Source organism: Balaenoptera physalus, assembly GCF_965194825.1.
Source record: "Balaenoptera physalus genome assembly, chromosome: 13".
Classification (NCBI taxonomy): Eukaryota; Metazoa; Chordata; class Mammalia; order Artiodactyla; family Balaenopteridae; genus Balaenoptera; species Balaenoptera physalus.
Window position 1 is genome coordinate 12,875,330 of NC_138892.1, and position 19,752 is coordinate 12,895,081.

Here is a 19,752-nt window from a genome sequence, read left to right on the forward strand (position 1 = left end):
ATTAAAAAGAAGATTTGCTCTTAGGGACTTTCCGTATGTAATACAGTATTGTTAGCTATAGTCATCATGCTGTACATTACATCCCCAGAACTTATTTGTCTTATGACTGGTAGTTTGTACCCTTTGACCAACATCTCCCTAATTCCTTCACCCTCAGCTCCTAGCAACCACCATTCTACTCTCTGTTTCTCTGACTTCGGTTTTTTTAGGTTTCACCTATAAGTGAGAACATACGGTATTTGTTTCTCTGACTTACTACACTTAGCATTCGTGGAGTTATTTTAAGACTTAAATGAGATAATGAAGATGAAGCAATTAACATAGTGCCTAGCACATACTGAGTGATAAAAATAGTTGGTTTTGATAATAATAGTTATTCCCATTTTCATGGTAATTAGTCAATGTGGAAGAAACTGATGTCAGAGAGGTCAGGCTATTTGCCCAAGATCACCCAGAAAAGTCTAGGAGGGGTTGGCGTCAAGTGCATTGTCTTCATTCCTGTGCACCACCCAAAGGCAAAAGGGAAGACCTCAGTGAATGTTATTCATTCACTCAACAAACATTTATCAAGTGCCTACTATGCACCAGGCACTGTGGTGTGAGCTAGAGGCACACAGTCCCTCAGGACTTAGTCCTTCCCTCCAGGGGCTGATGGCCTAGAAAGCAAGAAGGACAAAAAGAAAATCTGAACATAGTCTGGTCACTACGGTGCTCCAGGTGCAGGGATGCTATTGGTCACCTCACCTGGTCTGTGCGGCCGGGGACCCTGGTGGAGAGGGCAGGAGCTGAGCTGTGAAGTTGGAGATAACTATTCAAAGAAAGGAAGGGAAGGGTTGTTCTTTTTTTTTTTTAATTAATTAATTAATTTACTTATTTTTGTCTGTGTTGGGTCTTCGTTTCGGTGTGAGGGCTTTCTCTAGTTGCAGCAAGCGGGGGCCACTCTTCATCGCGGTGCACGGGCCACTCACTGTTGCGGCCTCTCTTGTTGCGGAGCACAGGCTCCAGATGCGCAGGCTCAGTAGTTGTGGCTCACGGGCCCAGTTGCTCCGTGGCATGTGGGATCTTCCCAGACCAGGGCTCGAACCCGTGTCCCCTGCATTAGCAGGCAGATTCTCAACCACTGCGCCACCAGGGAAGCCCCGGAAGGGTTGTTCTTGACAGAGGGAACAGCATATGCAAAGGCACAGAGATGTGAAAAGCATAATTCAGAAAAGCATCTGCTTCTGGAAGGTAGATTAGTTGTTGCATTTTCCCAGTGACTTCCACTAAGTACAATTAAACACCCTGGACATGGTATGTAAAACAAATACGAAAAGACTCTGAAAGGTGGAGAGAAGAAGGAGACTGGCTTGGGATCTTGGGACCCAAGGAAGGACATGGTGGGGAGTTCCCAGGGTTTTCTCTTTGCCTCATATTTCCAAGGATTGGAGTTGAAGCTAGAAACCTGGACCCACCAAGAAAAGCCCCACAAAAGCCCGCTCTTTCTAGCCAAAGGGCCAGAAAAGGGGGATCCAAGCAACACAGAGACTTTTTGAATAAAGCTCTCTATTCCAATCAGAGTTTTTGGGAAAAACTCTGAAAAAAACTTGGAGAGATTTCACTGAAAAAGATAGAAAGATGGAAAAATAAGCACATGAAAATAGATTCAACATCATCAGCCATTAGAGAAATGCAAATTTAAACCACAATGAGATATCACTACATACCTATCATAATGGCTAAAATTAAAAATAGTGACAACACCCATCGGTCAGAATGGCCATCATTAAAAAGTCTACAAATAATAAATGCTGGAGAGGGTGTGGAGAAAAGGGAACCCTACTACACTGTTGGTGGGAATGCAAATTGATACAGCCACTAAGGAGAACAGTATGGAGGTTCCTTAAAAAACTAAAAATAGAACTACCATATGGCCCAGCAATCCCACTACTGGGCATATACCCTGAGAAAACCATAATTCAAAAAGAGTCATGTACCACAATGTTCATTGCAGCACTATTTACAATAGCCAGGACATGGAAGCAACCTAAATGTCCATTGACAGATGAATGGATAAAGAAGATGTGGCACATATATACAACGGAATATTACTCAGCCATAAAAAGAAACAAAATTGAGTTATTTGTTTTGGATGGATCTAGAGTCTGTCATACAGAGTGAAGTAGGTCGGAAAGAGAAAAACAAATACAATATGCTAACGCATATATATGGAATCTTAAAAAAAAAGTGGTTCTGATGAACCTAGGGGTAGGACAGGAATAAAGACACAGACACAGAGAATGGACTTGAGGACATGGGGAGGGGGAAGGATAAGCTGGGACGAAGTGAGAGAGTAACATTGACACATATATATATACTACCAAATGTAAAATAGATAGCTCGTGGGAAGCAGCTGCATAGCACAGGGAGATCAGCTCGGTGCTTTGTGACCACCTAGAGGGGTGGGATAGGGAGGGTGGGAGGGAGTTGCAAGAGGGAAGGGATATGGGGATATATGTATATGTATAGCTGATTCACTTTGTTATACAGCAGAAACTAACACACCATTGTAAAGCAATTATACTCCAATAAAGATGTTAAAAAAAAAAGTCACAAAAGGCTTTTGGGGTCTCCTCATTGGAAGCCCCTGGCAGAGAAGGAAGGCTTCCTGTGGAGGTGGGGTTCTTAGCTTTTTGGAACCGTAGAATCTGGCTGTCTGGCGAAACTCATGACCGTTTCTCTGAATAATGAATTGATGACATAAAATACAGATTTTAAAAGTAATTAATTATACTGAAATCCAGCTGTCAAAATAGTAAAACAGTTGTGATACTGTGGCATACATGTGCTTCTTTATTAATACATTAGATATTTTGAGGTAGCTGCAGGTCATGGGTACTGTGAATACACCACCGTGTAATTTGTTGTCTGCAGTCTTAATGGAAGGAAATGCTACTTCTTAGTTAGAGGTTCATGAAAATACAGATGCACACGCCCACGGTTGTGGATGTATAATAAGAAAATAGTCTAAGCCAAAGGCTCAAAAAAGGTTAGTGTTTTGAATAAATTGATTGCAATAAGGTTAAATGGAAAGATATTAAATAATACCCGTTTGCTTTATGAGGTCTTTTTTTCTCAATCTTTTAAAAACGTTTTAACACGGTAAAATGTGTTAAATATATATTTTGTAATAAAGATACCTTTTTATTTTTTTATTTTTTCAGCATAGGAGGGAACTTATTTTTCCCTCTGTTAAGCCACAGCTCAGGTGTAAGTGTACTGTTTGGTTCTCATGAATTGGACCTATTATATCCCAGGTGGGAGCGACACCCACCCCCCCCAATAAGGAAATGATCTCTTGAAGGCTAGATGCGCCTCCTCCCCCCACCCAGAGTCCACGTGGACTGGGTCTGGGGGAAACTCTTTGGAGTATGAAGCTCTACTACTTATTATGGGTGACCATAGATTTTACTTGAGCCTCATTTTTCACAAGCTATACAGTGGGGATTATAATCCGAATCCCACGGGGATGTGATGCAGAGTAGAGACTAAACAAATATGAGTTCCCTTGTGGTCCTATAGTTGTGCAGTACCCTCTCCTTTAACTGTAAGACTCCCCCCAACCCCCAGTTTTACCAAGGTATAATTGGCAAATAAAAATTGTATGTGTTTAAGGTGTACAACGTGATGGTTTGATATACGTATACATTGTGAAGTGATTACCACAGTCAAATTAATTAACACGTCTATCACCTCACATAGTTATTTCTTTTTTCCATGTGGAGAGAACACTGAGGATCTATTCTCTTAGCAAATTTCAAGACTGCAATGGAGTATTATTAACTATAGTTGCCAAGCCGCACGTTACAGCCCCAGAACTTATTCATCTTATAACTGAAAGTTTGTACTCTTTGACCAACCTCTCCCCATTTCCCCCAGCCCCCAGCCCCTGGTAATCACGGTTCTACTCTCTGGTTCTATGAGTTCAACTTTTTAATATTTCACATGTAAGTGAGATCATACAGTATTTGTCTTTCTCTGTCTGGCTAATTTCATTTAGCATAATGTCCGCCAGGTTCATCCATGTTGTTCCAAATGGCAGGTGATCCTTCTTTTTTATGGCTGAATAATATTCCATTATGTGTATGTACATACCATATCTTCTTTATCCATTCATCTATAGAGGGACACTTATGTTGTTTCCATATCTTGGCTATTATGAATAACACTGCAATGAACATGGAATGCAGATGTCTCTTTGAGATACTGATTTCATTTCATTTGGATATATACCTGGTAGTGGGATTGTTGGATCACATGGTAGTTCTACTTTTCAGTGTTTTGAGGAACCCCCATAATGTTTTCCATAATGGCTGTACCAATTTACATTCCCACCAACAGTGCATAAGAGTTCCCTTTTCTCTACACCCTTGCCAATACTTATCTGTTGTCATTTTGACAATAGCCATCCTAACAGGTGTGAGGTGATATCTCATTCTGCTTTTGACTTGTATTTCCCTGATGATTAGTGATGTTAAGCCCCTTTTCAGGTACTTGTTGGCCATTTGTATGTTGTCTTTGGAAAAATGTCTTTTGAGGTCCTTTGCCCATTTTAAAAATGGGTTATTTGGGGTTTTTTTTAAATTGTCTGTTTAGTTTTTTGCTATTGAGTTGTGAAAGTTCCTTGTATATTTTGAATGTTAACCATTTATTGGATATATGGTTTGCAAATATTTTCTCACATTCTGCAGGTTGCCTTTTAGTTTTGTTGATGGTTTTCTTTGCTGTGCAGAAGCCTTTTGGTTTGATGTAATCCCATTTGTTTATTTTTGCTTTTGTTGCCTGTGCTTTTGGTGTTATATCCAAAAAAATCACTGCCAAGATCAATGCCAGGGAGCTTTCCCCTATGTTTTCGTCTAGGAGTTTTATGGTTTCAGGTCTTATATTTGTCTTTAATCCATTTTGAGTTGATTTCTGTGAGTGGTGTAAGAGTTCAGTTTTATTCTTTTGCATTGGATAGCCAATTTTCCAAACACCATTTATTTATCCCTTCGCCATTGCATATTCTTGGCATCCTTGTCATAGATTAGTTGACCATATATGTGTGGTTTTATTTGGGTTTTATCTGGGTACTCTATTCTATTCCATTGGTCTATGTGTCTGTTTTTATGCCAGTACTATACTGTTTCGATTACCATAGCTTTGTAATATAGTTTGCAATCTTCTTTCTCAAGATTTCTTTAGCTATTTGGGTCTTTTGTGGTTTTATAAGAATTTGGGGATTGCTTTTTCTATTTCTGTGAAATATGCTGTTGGAATTTTGATAGGGATGACTGCAAGACTCTTAGTTATCCTCAGGCTCTGGAGGTGGGTTGTATTTATTGGTGCCACGTGACTCAATTGAATAATTCTTTACTGAGAATCTATAAGGACATGTATATGCTCCAGATTGGGAGCTCCGAAAGTGGGGGTGGGAAAGCACAAAGACCATGGAAAATATTTTATTTACATCTCCTGGAAACTTTTAAATCTAAGCATACAGTAGCTCTGATGTTCTTAGCATCTACTAGGATTAAATGTGCCAAGTGCCTCTCTGTGCCTCAGTTTCCCCTTGATAAAATAGGAATACTACCAGTGTCTACCTCCTAGGGATATTAGGAGGGGTCAATGAGTAATATTATAAAGTGTTTAGAATGGCACATATTACTGATTCTGTGCTTGCTAAGTAAGTACATAGTCCCTTATCTGGGTAGCATTTTTGCAAAGTTTACAGCTTCCAGTTGTCAGATGAGGAAACTGAGGCTTGAGCCTGAGATTGTTGACATTTGTCAAGGGAGAGGGACTCTACGATCTCAATCTGATCAGTCAGGGGTGCCGTCAAAGATTCTCAGAACCAGAAGGATACATGGGGTTGCCTAGGCCACTGATGCTAGACTGTGCTGTCCCTTTCCTCCCTCATCCACAGCGTTCTCCCAGCGCCACTCACCACACTGGCCTCCCTTTGGTTCTCTGAATACACTCAAAGTATTTCCACTGCAGAGCCTTTGGACACGTTGAACTGTATGCTTGGTTCACTGCTCCTAGAGCTTAGCTCTCAGCTCAGGTGTCTTGATCCCACGGAGGCTTTGCCTGGCCACCATAACTTCACTAGCCTCTCTCCCACTACTAGGACATCACCGTTTTAAGATCTTTATAGTTCTCTGTCATTATTACATTTATTTTTGTTTACTTGGCTCTTACCTGTTTCTCTTCCCTCCCCATCAGAATATAAGCTCACATACAGCAGGGACTTTGCTCATCACTATTTTTCTGCCTTCAGTCAGTGGTTTGAACAATACAGATTCTCACGTATTTACTAATTGACTCAGTACTACACCCCTAAGGGGCTGTTCAGCTTCGGCTCATACGCACATGTTGTCAGGGAGCTCATTCCTTCCTGAGGCCATCTGTTCTGCTGTCTGCGGCTTTGACTGTTAGAAAGTTCCTTCTTTAACTGGATCAATTCTGCCCTTTTGGTATCCACAGACTAAGTCTCTTACTATCACCTATGGAGGTGAGGCCAGTTGGTGATCCGATTTTTGGTTTGTCAAAAGATTCTCTTTTTCCTTTCCTTTTCCTCTTTCACATGGCCTCTCAGGTAAGACCAAAAAAAATGGAGGTTGTCCCCCATTATCTTCCAAAGGTATCCACAGATGGCTGACTGCCCACTGTTGAGTGCAAATACTTGTCCTAACTAGGGATGTGTTATAGAACAGAAAGCCACTCAGTTTAACTTCAGTCCAAGAATGAGAAGGAAACTAGGATAAAAAGATCCATATTTCTAGAGGCTTCTTGTGTTGTTATCAATAGATTTCCTGTGGGGGTGAAAAGGTTCAGTGGTCAAAGTCTGAACACACTGGGTTTCACTGAGTTAAACTTTCCTGTAGATCTTAGTTTCTTTCCTATAAATCTTGCCAGAATCTTTGAGATGCAGTGGGGCCTGTGATTTCTACGAGGGAGTCACAGTTTATGAATTTCCCAAACCCATTCACCTTAGGAAGATTTTCATCCAACACCCATGAACATCTCATGAACCATAGATGTCCAGGGTTTCTGATTTGGGAAATACTTTCCTAGGTGTTTCTTTAGCTTTTCTAGCCAAGATTTCATGATTCTAGAGAGAAACCTTCTAGAGACAGAACACTTTTACAATATCCACAAGGATAGGCCTACCTTGCCCACATCCGATGAAGGACCAGGCACGCGAATGGGGCCCTAAAAATTTTCCTCTTTTTTTTTTTTTCCTTAGATTCCATATATATGTGTTAGCATACTGTATTTGTTTTTCTCTTTCTGACTTACTTCACTCTGTATGACAGACTCTAACTCCATCCACCTCACTACAAATAACTCAATTTCGTTTCTTTTTATGGCTGAGTAATATTCCATTGTATATATAAAAAGGTCATGAAGAACCTAGTGGTAAGATGGGAATAAAGACACAGACCTACTAGAGAATGGACTTGAGGATATGGGGAGGGGGAAGGGTAAGCTGGGACAAAGTGGGAGAGTGGCATGGACATATATACACTACCAAACGTAAAATAGATAGCTGGTGGGAAGCAGCCGCATAGCACAGGGAGATCAGCTTGGTGCTTTGTGACCACCTAGAGGGGTGGGATAGGGAGGGTGGGAGGGAGGGAGATGCAAGAGGGAAGAGATATGGGAACATGTGTATATGTGTACCTGATTCACTTTGTTATAAAGTAGAAACTAACACACCATTGTAAAGCAATTATACTCCAATAAAGATGTTAAAAAAAAAATTTGTTTTTCCTCTTTTCCCATCACCCTGGGAGGCCATCTTTCCTCCTTGTCCTCTGTGTTCATTCCCCACCCCCAACCAGGTTCTTAGTTTATAACCCCTTGCGAATAACACCTCAGGATTCTTGGGGAGATAAGAATCACCAGGGAATTGTTTGAGAGCTGTAAATGACTTAAATTGGTTAGGATTCTAATTATCAGGAAATGGCCTCATTGCCTCCTGCCGATAACAGGGCTGAAACCTTCCTCCCCTGGGGAGTACAGGTCCCCACCCCAGGGGTCACACAGCGGTCAGGGCCCTGGCAGCTAGGGAAGAAGAGAGAGGCTTTCTTCCCTCCCTACCCCACCCCCCGCCCCCCGCTGGCTCCAGGACCGGCTAGGGGCAGCCTGGGCTGATGACAGCCCAGGTGGTGGTCCACAGGGACCCTGTTGGCAACTCCCCTCCCTCTGTCACCCCCTCGGCTTCCTGGGGACCTTGGCAGGCCCCTGCCGCTCTTGCCACTTGGACTGCCCTTCTATCCCGTGTGGAATCCTGGAGGCTAGTCCCATTTATTTATTGTGTCGTCCAGAGTTTACCACGGTGGGGCTTTGTGGGGAAAAGCGTCTGTGTAAACTAGTCATTATGCTGGATGTATTCATTCATCTATCCATCCTTCGTCAAATATTTATGGGGCATTTACCGTATGCCAGACAGTGTACTAGAAAGGAAAACAGACTCTATGAATAAGGGGAGGAATGTATACACACACACATATACACACACCCTTTATACATTCATAGTATAAAGAATAGTATATATACATATGCACATATATGTACATATATATACTGTATGTGTTATAAACATATATAACATATACATTTGTTTAAAGCTTTGGCGTCGGGCAAGTCTGAGTTGAAATCAGACCTTTGCTGTGTGACATTCAGTTGCATCCCCCTCCGACACTTATGGTGCCTGTGTCCTAGGACTGGGGTGAGAATTAAAGCATTTGGCTCGTGGTAGGACCCTCCATACGTGGAGGCCACTATTATCGCAATAAAGGTACACAGAGTTGCGGGAGTGAAACGGAGGAATCATTATAAAAGGTAATTTATAACTTATCTTTGATATCTATCTATAGAGATATGCATGTAACAGCCACCAGCAGATTCTGAGCAATTACTTCAAAGGAGAGATCAAGGGCAAGGCGGGCAGGGCAGCGTTTGAGTGGGGCCTTGAAGCATGAGTAGAATTCCAATAGCTGGGGAGAGGGGAGGGCATTCCTAGCCAAGGAAAGTGCAGAGCAAAGGGTGTGAGATAGGAATGTACCTGCTGTGTTCCAGGGGCCTCAGATGATTTACTGTGGTTGGAATGCGGGGCTCACCAAGGGCTGCAGGAGAAGAGGAAGCCAGAGAGGTGAGGGAGAAGGGACCTTTGGAAAACCTAGTTCCAGTGTTCTTCGCATTGGCCTTAAACGTCTCTTCCTATAATTCCTGTATTGGTCCTGATGCTGCCCTCTGGGGTGCCTGCACAGAGCGAGTCTTCCCTCTTTCTCCTGACAAGCCCTTCAAACCTTAGATTTCCTGGTATCCCTCACCTGTGTCCCAGACATACCTGGTGCTTTCATGCGACCCTCAGGAGGCCTGGCTTTTAGAACCTGTGCTCCTGTGCCTTCCAGGTCATTTTTTTTCCTGCTCTGCACTCCCTCTTTTAAATGAATGGCTTCTGGATTAAAATTTCTTTATTAGGAAAAATTTCTAGCATATACAAAACTAGAGAGGATAGCTTATGAACTCCCGCACGCTCATAATAAGTTTCCACAACTATGATCATTTTTGCCAGTCAAGTTTTCTCTGTTCTCTCCTCCTCTGTTTTGTTTGTGTGTTTGTTTGCTGAAGTAGTTTGAAGCAAATCCCAAACATTACATCTTTTCATCCATAAGATTTTAGTATGCATCACTAACAAAAAAGGGATGTTAAAAAACCTGACCATGTTATTTTGACAATCAACACAATTAACAGAAAATTTCAATATCCTCTATTACTCATGTTCAGAGTTCCTTGATTGTATTCGAGATTTTATGATTAAAAAAATCAAGATCCAGAAAAGATTCATATATTGCATTTGCTTATTATATCTCCTGTTTCTTTTACTCTGTAACAATTCCTCCCCTGTCTTTTCCATGCTACAGATTTGTTGGAGAAACACAATTATTTGTTCTGTTGACTATCCCATATTCTGAATATGACTGATTGCTTCTTCCTGGTATTTAATTTAATTTATTCTTCTATTGTCTATACTTCCTGAAACAGGTAGTTAAGTCTACAGCATAACTGGAGTCAAGTTCTTTTTTTTTTTTTTTTTCTTTTTTAGGGGAGAACAATTCACAGATGGTGGTATGTGCTCCCCACTACCTAATGTTTAGGAGTCACACAGTGGAGTGTTGTTCCACTGTTAAATGAGGCGGAAACTGATGGGGGTTTAGATGGTGTCAGTCTGATCTCTCTATAGGTCGTCTCTTCTGGACATCTCTTCTGTCTACCCTTCTCTCTTAAAAAGAGGCACCAAGAAAGGAATGCATCACTCCAGCTGTTGCTGGATTATAGAAAAGAAGTATCACCCACACCCCTCATTCTGTACCTCATACTTCTGTTCATGCAGCCAAAGGCTCCCTTAACTCATTCTGGGGCTGCAGCACACTGCTAACTTCCACTAAGCTCACTTAAAAAAAAAAAAAATCTATTTATTTTTGGCTGCGTTGGGTCTTCCTTGCTGCCCACGGGCTTTCTCTAGTTGTGGCGAGCAGAGGCTACTCTTAGTTGTGGTGTTCAGGCTTCTCATTGCGGTGGCTTCTCTTGTTGCAGAACATGGGCTCTAGGCACATGGGCTTCAGTAGTTGTGGCACGTGGGCTCAGTAGTTGTGGCTCGTAGGCTCTAGAGCGCAGGCTCAGTAGTTGTGGCGCACGGGCATAGTTGCTCCGTGGCATGTGGGATCTTCCCGGACCAGGGCTCGAACCCGTGTCCCCTGCGTTGGTAGGCAGATTCTTAACCACTGCACCACCAGAGAAGCCCTAAGTTCACTTTAAATAAATCCCCTAAGCCTCTTTTTCATGGGTTACTGATAAGCCACCTCTCTTTCTTCAGGAACTTTCCCATTTGGTTTTTTGGTCTGAAGTAAACCTTATATTTATACAAATAAACCTTATATATCTTATACATATATAACATTTATATATGTATTATATTATTCAAAGTGAAGTTTTGTTTTGTCTCAGCCAACTCTTCAAGGTTCGTTTCCATTGTGGTTTTTGTCATTATAGAAAGGCTGATAGGAGAAGGGACTGCTGAGAGCCTTGATTTTAGCTCCTTCACTTTATAGATGAAGAAAATGAAGTATAGAGAAATTCCCTTTCTTGAGTTAAGTTGCTCAGGGTCACACACCATGGGGCAGACAATTATGCTGGTGACCCCCGCTGAACCACACTTCCGGGTGGTCACTTGATTATGCAGCCTCCGCCCACATGGGGGAGTGGTCACGTGACTCTCTTTGGCCAATGAGACATTAGCAAGCAATGTTAGCAGAGGCTCCGTGAGCACTTAGGTACTGGTGCTTGTCTTCTTGGAAGGCTCACCCTGGCGATGCCAGTGGGGAGGGACCTCCAGTGGCTGAGAGCACAGGGTGATGGGGCTAGAGAGGGACACCCGGCTAGCTGTCCACAACCTGCTGCTCTATGAAGAAGGACAGCAGAGGGTCGATCTTCTCTGGAGCATCTGAAAGCTTCAAATATCGAATGATGTATAAACTCAAGGCTTCAACCTCGACTTCAAGCAAATGAACCAACAAAGATCAAGACATGCTCTTGAGTGAGGACTAGAGACCCCAGATGCAGTCGCATGGCTTGAGCATGGCATGGGACACACAGGGTGTTAAAAACCACCGCCAGATCCATTCCTTGGTCACAGTGCTTTGAGGATCGTCACGAGGGCTTTAGTATAAATAGCTGGGCATCGCTATTAGGAAACAGAGCCTGCACTTGATGGTTTGCTGAGTTGAGGTCTGCAGAGAAAGCTCCATTGAGTTCTCCTTCCAGGTTGCTTGTGGGTTCAGCCATCTGCAGCCCAGCCTTTTGTTGTCCTTATGCAATAATGCTGGGATTACAGAATCCATTCAGGTACTGTCTGAACAGGTACCTGGATTGGGTAGGTGACTCCTCTCTAATTACACCAAGGAAGATTCTGGAATCTAGCTTGGTGTAGAAGAAAAACGCAGCCCCAGACATCCTTATTCCTGTGTTTGTGTGCCATTCCTTAGATTCAGAGGCAGATTCATATTTTAAGGAGACTAAGTTTTATGCAATTCGGGGGACCTTTTCAAAGCAAAAGAATGCAATATTACAAGTATCAAATTCAGTCCAAGATCTTGGAAGGGACCCGTACAAAGGAGGAACCTCGAAAATGAAGTTTCATAGCTTTTCAGTAAATCCATCTCTGCTCCCATTTATGTAACCATTCCTTCAGCCAAAGTGTTCTTTCTCCTACTTCTTTACCTCTCAAACTCCTACTCATACTTGAAGTATGAGTAAAATGTTCCCTTCTCTGGTTTCCCTAGGCAGATTGAATCACCTCAATACAGTGCTCCCACACTGCTCCATTTAACTCACATCCCCCCAGATCCTAATGTTCTGTCTAACCTAAGTGTCTGTCCTCTCCTGCCAGATCCATTCTTGAGGCCAGGGACTGTGTCTTCTTGTTTTTGTTTCTCTGGGACCCAGAAGGGGACTCTGTAAGTGTTTATGGGATGGATGAACCCTTGTCGAATCCTGGAGACTACCCATTCCTTTGTAAGACTCAAGGTCAAATACTGGCTTGATAAAGCTGGAACATGCCCAGCATGGAGGAGAAACAGTGAAGAGAAACTGTGGTCAGAGGTCTTTACTACACACACACACACACACACACACACACACACACACACACACACACACACACACACACACACACACACACACACACACACACACACACACACACACACCATGACACGCACACACACACACACACACACACACACACACACACACACACACACACACACACACACACACACACACACACACACACACACACACACACACACCATGACACGCACAGGCACACCCATAGATTCACAGCTTCCCAAGATGCTACCAAAGGGCAGGGCTCTGTTGTAAGAAGTGGAAAAGTCCTTTTGTGTGATGCAGCGAGTTTCTTCTGCTCATCCACTGCATTTAACTCCAGGTCAAGGAACCAAACAATTAGCTGGAGTGACTCAGCCCTGAGGGGGACCATTTTTTTTTAGCTGAGACCCCAGAGAAAGATTAGTAATAGCTTCCATTTGGAACCTTTCTTTGCAGAGCCTGAGGCTCATGGCAAACACTTTCATTAACCCTGATCTTTCATTAACACTGAACCTTTGTGGGGGGTAGGAGAAGGGGTCAGTGCTTATTTGAGCCAATTTCCGGCTAGAACCATGGGGACCAGAGAGGAAGTGAGTCAATGTCTCCTGGGAACTCAGGTGACGAGTTGGGCTCAGACCCTGGCTTTCTGAGGAACAAAGACCATCAGAACTGGAAAAGGCCCCAAGAGCCATCTTGACCAATGTTATTTTAGAGATGAGGAAGCGGAGCTGTGGAGACGGGGAGCAAATAGGCCCCTGCTGCGCATGATGGGGACGGGACCAGAGCTCAGGCTTCCTGAATTCCAAGTCAGAAGTTTGTTTTGTGCCATGAAAGTCTGAATAAAGAGCACCTAGAGACCCGCTGTGGAAGATGTTAAGCCTAACCAGCGCCCTGGGAGGGGAGAAGGAGGGAGAGGCAGATGACCTGCCACTCATTGTCTCCATCTTTGGGGGCTTGTTGTCTTTTAACTAAATGATTCTCCTCCTTTGTGTACAAGAAAAAGAATTTGTTTATTTGGTTGCTGTTGACTCCCAGCCTGTTTTTTAGAGAAATCATGGCAAAGGAGATAGGGCCATAGTTCTGGATTCAGAAGGCCTGAGTTCAAGACCCAGCTCTGTGCTTTCTGACCTTGTCACCCTGGCAAGTCACTGCCTGGGTGGTAGCCACAGTTGTTTTGAATGATCGGACACCCATTTCCAGCCTTCTTCCTCCATTGCCAGCCTCCATCAAACAAACATGCTTGGAGAATCTAAGTATTTGTTCTCTCAACTTCCCTTGCATCTAGGTGTGGCTTTTTACAAGGTTTTGGCTACACAGTCTTAAGTGGAAGTCTGCTGGGGGGTTTCTGGGAGGGCTTTTTTTTTTAATCTATTTTTTTTAATTGAAGTATAGTTGATTTACAATGTTGTGTTAATTTCTGTTGTACAGCAAAGTGACTCAGGTATACACATATATACATTCTTTTTAGTATTCTTTTCTATTATGGTTTATCCCAGGATATTGAATATAGTTCCTTGTGCTATGCAGTAGGACCTTGTTGTTTATCCATTCTATATATACTTGTTTGCATCTACTAACTCCAAACTCCCAGTCCATCCCTCCCCCACCTCCCCTCCCCCTTGGCAACCACAAGTTTGTTCTCTATGTCTGTGAGTCTATTTGTTTTTCCTGATAGAAGAGACAGACATCACTGACACTGCTTTCTTTGCTTCTTCCTAACTTGAGTGCAAATGTGATGGCTGGAACTGAAGCAGACACTATGTGTCCATGGGAGAAAGATCAAGTGAATCGTACACATGCTGGCCATACCTCCAGGTTTCTTGTTAGATGAGAAATCCAAATTCACATTGGTATAAGCTACTGTTGGTTTCTTGTAGCTGAAAGCATTCTTATGTGGTATAAAATAGATACAATTTTGGGTTCTCTCTAGTGAATGACTATTATTTGTCAACCTAGAATCCATTCCCCTTTCTTCTGGTAGCAGCATCCCAGTTTCCCCAGGGGATCCCCTGTTCCTCTACTGTCAATCCACATGGTTGGGGTGGAGCTGACTTTACCTCTGGCTGTACCCTAGGGTCCGTCAGAGCATTTCACACCCTCCCCTCAACCTTAGGGATAGACAGATTGAGGGATGCTTTGTGCCTTGGGTGTGGCCAGTGGCACCCAATCCCAGGACCTTTGTGATAATCCTAGGAAAGAGAGACTCTTTCCCTCAGACCTGAGAGTCTGGCTGACGCAGAGGAAAGCAGAGTGGAGAGATGGGAACGAGGTGGAGACATAACTGAATTTCAGATCCAGCCCCACCCACACTCTTCAGTTACTTGAGCTGACTCTCTTCCATTTCAGGAGTCCAGACTTAGTGACGAGGTGGGGCCACTTAGCTTTAAACAAGAGTTGTCACCAGAGCAGGGGCTCAAATCCTTGTCGAAAGTGAATCCGTGTTTTGCCGAATTCTGCAGATGATTTGCTCACGAGCCAGAACCCAGTCCCTGGGCTTCTCTTCCTTATTTCCCCTGTAACATCTCGCTCAGAAATTTACTAGAGGATTTCTCTCAAGCCATCGCCGCTGTTCCTATGCGGATCTGCCCTCTTATTAGACCACCAGGCAGCAAATCAGCTTCTTGGTCTAATTGCCGTAAAAGGTCTTTTCCACCTGACCATCTTCTGCATTTATTTCCCTGAGATTGCATTAAAAATCCATCCTACAGCCAAGAGCTCTTGGCCCGGCACCTTCTCTTCTCAGATTCCGAGCCTGCCTGCTCCGTGTCTTGTTTTTTTCTGTGAATGAACTTGATCTCCATTGGTTTTTGTCCCAGAGCTCCTGGTCCACTTCTCCTTGTGCCCTGAGTCTGCCCTCCCCGCCTCCAGAGGATGCTTTCCAGACCTCCATCCCCTCCTATGATTCTCCGCAGTGGCTCATTGGGTGACCCCCTGTCCCCACATGGGACCCCTTCATCACCAGAAGAGGCAGAAAAGCATTTTCTTTGATAGCAAAAGAGCATATTGTAAAGCACAAGAGAAGTGAGAAAAAGCATCCATTGTCCTGTTATTTGTTAACATTTAATTTCTAAAATTATATACTTAGGGCAAAAAATTCAAACACTGCCAGGCATCAGGGAAAAGAAATATTCCTCTCTCCATTATGTGAGACCATCAGCCCACTCTCTGGAGGTAATTGCTGTCAGGGTTTTTTTGTATTTGTCTAGGAACTTTCTAGATATATAGATGTGAGTACGCACACACACATAACAAATATTGAGTGTCTACTATGTGCCAGGCCCTGTTTTGTTCACTGTTTTGGGAATACAGCAGTGTACAAATCAGATAATATCCTTGACCTCATGGAACTTTCATTCTACTGTTGGGAGATAGACAATAAATAAATGCATAATATGTCAGGTATTGATAAGCACTGTAAAAATTAAAAAATGGGATAAGGGGTAGGGAATGACAAGGTGTGTACGTGCGTGCTCTGTTAGATAGGACGGCCTGAGGGGGGCTGTCTGAGTACTATTTGAGTGAGGGAGTGAGCCAGGCAAATAGCTAGAAAAGGATGTTTCAGGCAGTGACGGGAAGTGCAAAAGCCCTGGGGTAGGATTGTATTCAGCACTGTGGAGTAGCAGCTGGTAGGAGGCCAGCAAGGCCGGAGCAGGGAGCCCTGGGGAAAATGATGGGAGCCACGGAAGCTTCCGTGTTGGCCACGGGAAGAACTTTTTGACTTTATTCCACGTGAGGCAGGGAAGAACTTGAGGGTTTGAGTCATGATCTGACTCACATTCTCCCAGCATCCCTCTGGCTGCGGAGTGAAGAATAGAGCCCAGGTGGGGCAAGGTGACCACAAGGAGACAGTGGGGAGATGATCATGGCTGGCATCAGGGAGGTGGAGCTGGATGCTGGGTTTGCTGCTTGATTAGAAAAGATAGTCATCAGACAAATATCATATGATATCACTTATATGTGGAATCTAAAAAAATGATACCAATGAACTTATTTACAAAACAAAAATAGACTCACAGATGTGGAAAACAACCTTATGGTTACCAAAGGGGAAACGGAGGGGGAGGGATAAATTGGGAGTTTGGAATTAACATATACACACTACTATATGTAAAATAGATAAACAACAAGGACCTACTGTTTAGCACAGGGAACTATATTCATAATAACCTATAATGGAAAAGAATCGGAAAAAGAATATATTTATAACTGAATCACTTGACTATATACCTGAAACTAACACAACTTTGTAAATCAACTATACTTCAATTAAAAGTATATATTTATAAAGAAAAGATAGTCATCAAAATTGCTGTAAAGATCTGAGCCTGAGCAACTGGAAGAAAGGCGTTGCCACGTGCTGAGGAGAAAGGCTGAGAAAGAAGCAGGTTTGCGGTAGGGAGTGAATAGAGTTTGTTTTTAGACGTGTTAAGTTTGAGAGTGATGTCAGGTGACCTCGGCCTGCAGCAGCTTGAAGCAGAGTTTCGGTTCCCAGCCAGAGATTGAGGTCGGGTCACGGCGGTGAGAGCACCAAATGCTGGCCACTAGACCAGTGACTGGTGACAAGGCCCTGGCCCGTCGGCTTTGCAGAAAAGAATCCCCACAAAGGTGGAAAGTAGTGAAACAAGTAAAGTGTTTATTAGAAGAAAACAGAGTACAGTACGTGGGGACAGACACACGGGCGGGCTCAGAGAGGGAGAGAGTCGCGCTCTCGTGGTAGTTTAAATCACTTATTTGGGGCGTTTCTTCCGGGTTTCCTTTGGCCAATCATCTTGCTTCGCCTGGTTCAGAGTCCGTGTTTGGTACATCTCAGGATCCTCCCGTGTGCGCGCATCTCTTAGCCAAGATGGATTCTACTGAAGAGGCCTATGGGTGGTTGACGTCACTTACTATGGGGTGGCGCCCCCTCCCTTTTTGACCTCCAAGGAGCTTTTCTGCGCACGTGTAGTCGGGGAGGTCTCCTGACTTTGAGAATGAGGGATATGTGGTCTCTTATCTTCTATCTGGGCAGGGCCCAGCCTCCTCCATCAATTGTCCGGCTGTTTTCGTCTTGGAGTATCAGTCCACAGAGAATGAACTCCAACTGTTTGCCCCGGGGGGCCCACCTATCTCCCGCCTCAAGATGACATTAGACAGTCAAGTGGAGGTGTTAGGAGCATTCAAGGAAGAAGTCTAGATGAGAAATTCATTTGGGCATTATGGTGGATGGTAAACATGGCACGCACTTTGTAGCTCTTCCTGACAAGAGGAGGACTATTTTCCCACCCCTTGAATCTGGGCTGGCCTTATGACTTGCTTTCACCAATGGATGCAGTGGAAGTGAGAAGTGAATTCTCAGGCCAAGCCTCAAGAGCCCTTGTACCTCCTGCCTTTGTGCTCTTGGAATCCTGTGACCACACTACGAGGAAGCCTAGTGAGGCCCAGTCACCCTGTGGCCTCAGCTAACAGCCTCCCAAACCCAGGCCTGTCTGTGAGTAAGGCCACCTGAGATTCCCCCAGTGGCCACTGACCGACTAGCTGACCGCAGACACATGAGCAAGCCCAGCCGAGATCAGCTAAGTCAGCACCGACTAGACCAGAAGCCCGGTCAAGCCTGAGCCAAAGAAATCATTATTTCAAGCAACTAAGTTTTGGTGGGATTTATTATGGTGCAGAAACCATCACATTTTGATGATGTGTTTAAATATCAGGATATCTGAACTTTTTCTTACTCAGATGAGACCATGATGTTGTTCTGAAACACGCCTTTTCCATTCAGTGATGTGTCTAATGACAGTTTCCCATGAGGTATATTTCAGTCTCTCTCATTATTTTTAACAGCTGGATGAATATCCTATAATCAGTCGTCTCAACCAGTGTCTTATTTTGGTGGTTTCCTGGGTTTGCTGTCACAAAGCCTTGGTGAACATTCTTGTAGACAATATTTATATCCATGTGTATTTATCAGATAAGTTCTTGCAAAAACAATTACGGAGTCAAAGAGATGTGCATTTTGAATATTAGTAGTTGTGAAGTTATCGTCCAAAATAATTTATTAATTTATACTTCCTTCTATATGAGAGTGACTTTCATCAAGCCATTACCAACACTGAAATATTTGCCAGCCTGAAAGGTAAAAAAAAATGTATTGCATTACTGTTTTACTTACATTTTAAAATGATGGATGAGGTTGAGACTATTTTTGTATGTTTAGTATCTATTTATATGTTTTTCCTGCGAATCTCTTATTTCTGCTCTTTGCCCGTTTTGTGTCTTGTTTAGCCTTTTAAAAAACTGAACCATCAAAGGTCAATGAATATTAAAGAAATGTTACTGTATTTCTAAACACTTTCTAGATGTAGACTTTTAAACTTGAGTTCTAGAGGAGTTTGAAAGGCAATAAATAATCATTTCCTAACATCATGGTGTTTTACAAGTACAAAACACTTGGCTATATCATCTAATATAATCTCATAGCTAACTTCTGAGGCAGGTCCTGGTATCCCCAGAGAGATTAAGTAACTTTTAGGTCAGGAAAAATTGTGAAAGACTTTGAAATAGGCATAAAAAGATTGTTCTGTCTAGCTCACTCTTCCAGAATTTCTGCCCCTTTCATTGTCTGTGAGCTATTTTTCCACTCTTTGTAATTGTTGGAAACTGGTACTAATGCAAATGATACTTGTCTATAGAAATGCAAATGAATTTTGCCTGGTGGAGATGCCATTGATTACTCCCCTATGGCCATTGACCCTTTTTGTCTCCATTTGTAATTCATTTCAGCATTCCTGATTGCCTCTGCTTGTGTCTGTTCTTTGAATTCTCCTTTGAACTGTTACGATGTCTTACTGGTTCCCCCATTAATTAGTGAGTTAGGTAAAACGTTGGCACTTGTTCATTTTATATTTATATGATCATACTGAAACCAGGGGGGAAGGGGACAGGGCACAACCTTTAAAAGAATGAGATAGCCGTTGAGGATACGACATAAACTGGTTAGAACCAATTAGGTCCAAAGTGGTGGAAGATTCGACTTCCAGTAGACCTTGAGCCTCATTATACACTCATTGTAATACATTA

The 19,752-nt window shown here is 43.1% G+C and overlaps 1 long non-coding RNA gene across 1 annotated transcript in view; it reads left to right on the forward strand.

Moving 5' to 3' along the window:
• LOC309641218 overlaps positions 1-19,752 on the forward strand; it is a 146,734-nt gene that overhangs the window by 108,924 nt on the left and 18,058 nt on the right. The gene's annotated exons all lie outside the window — the stretch shown is intronic.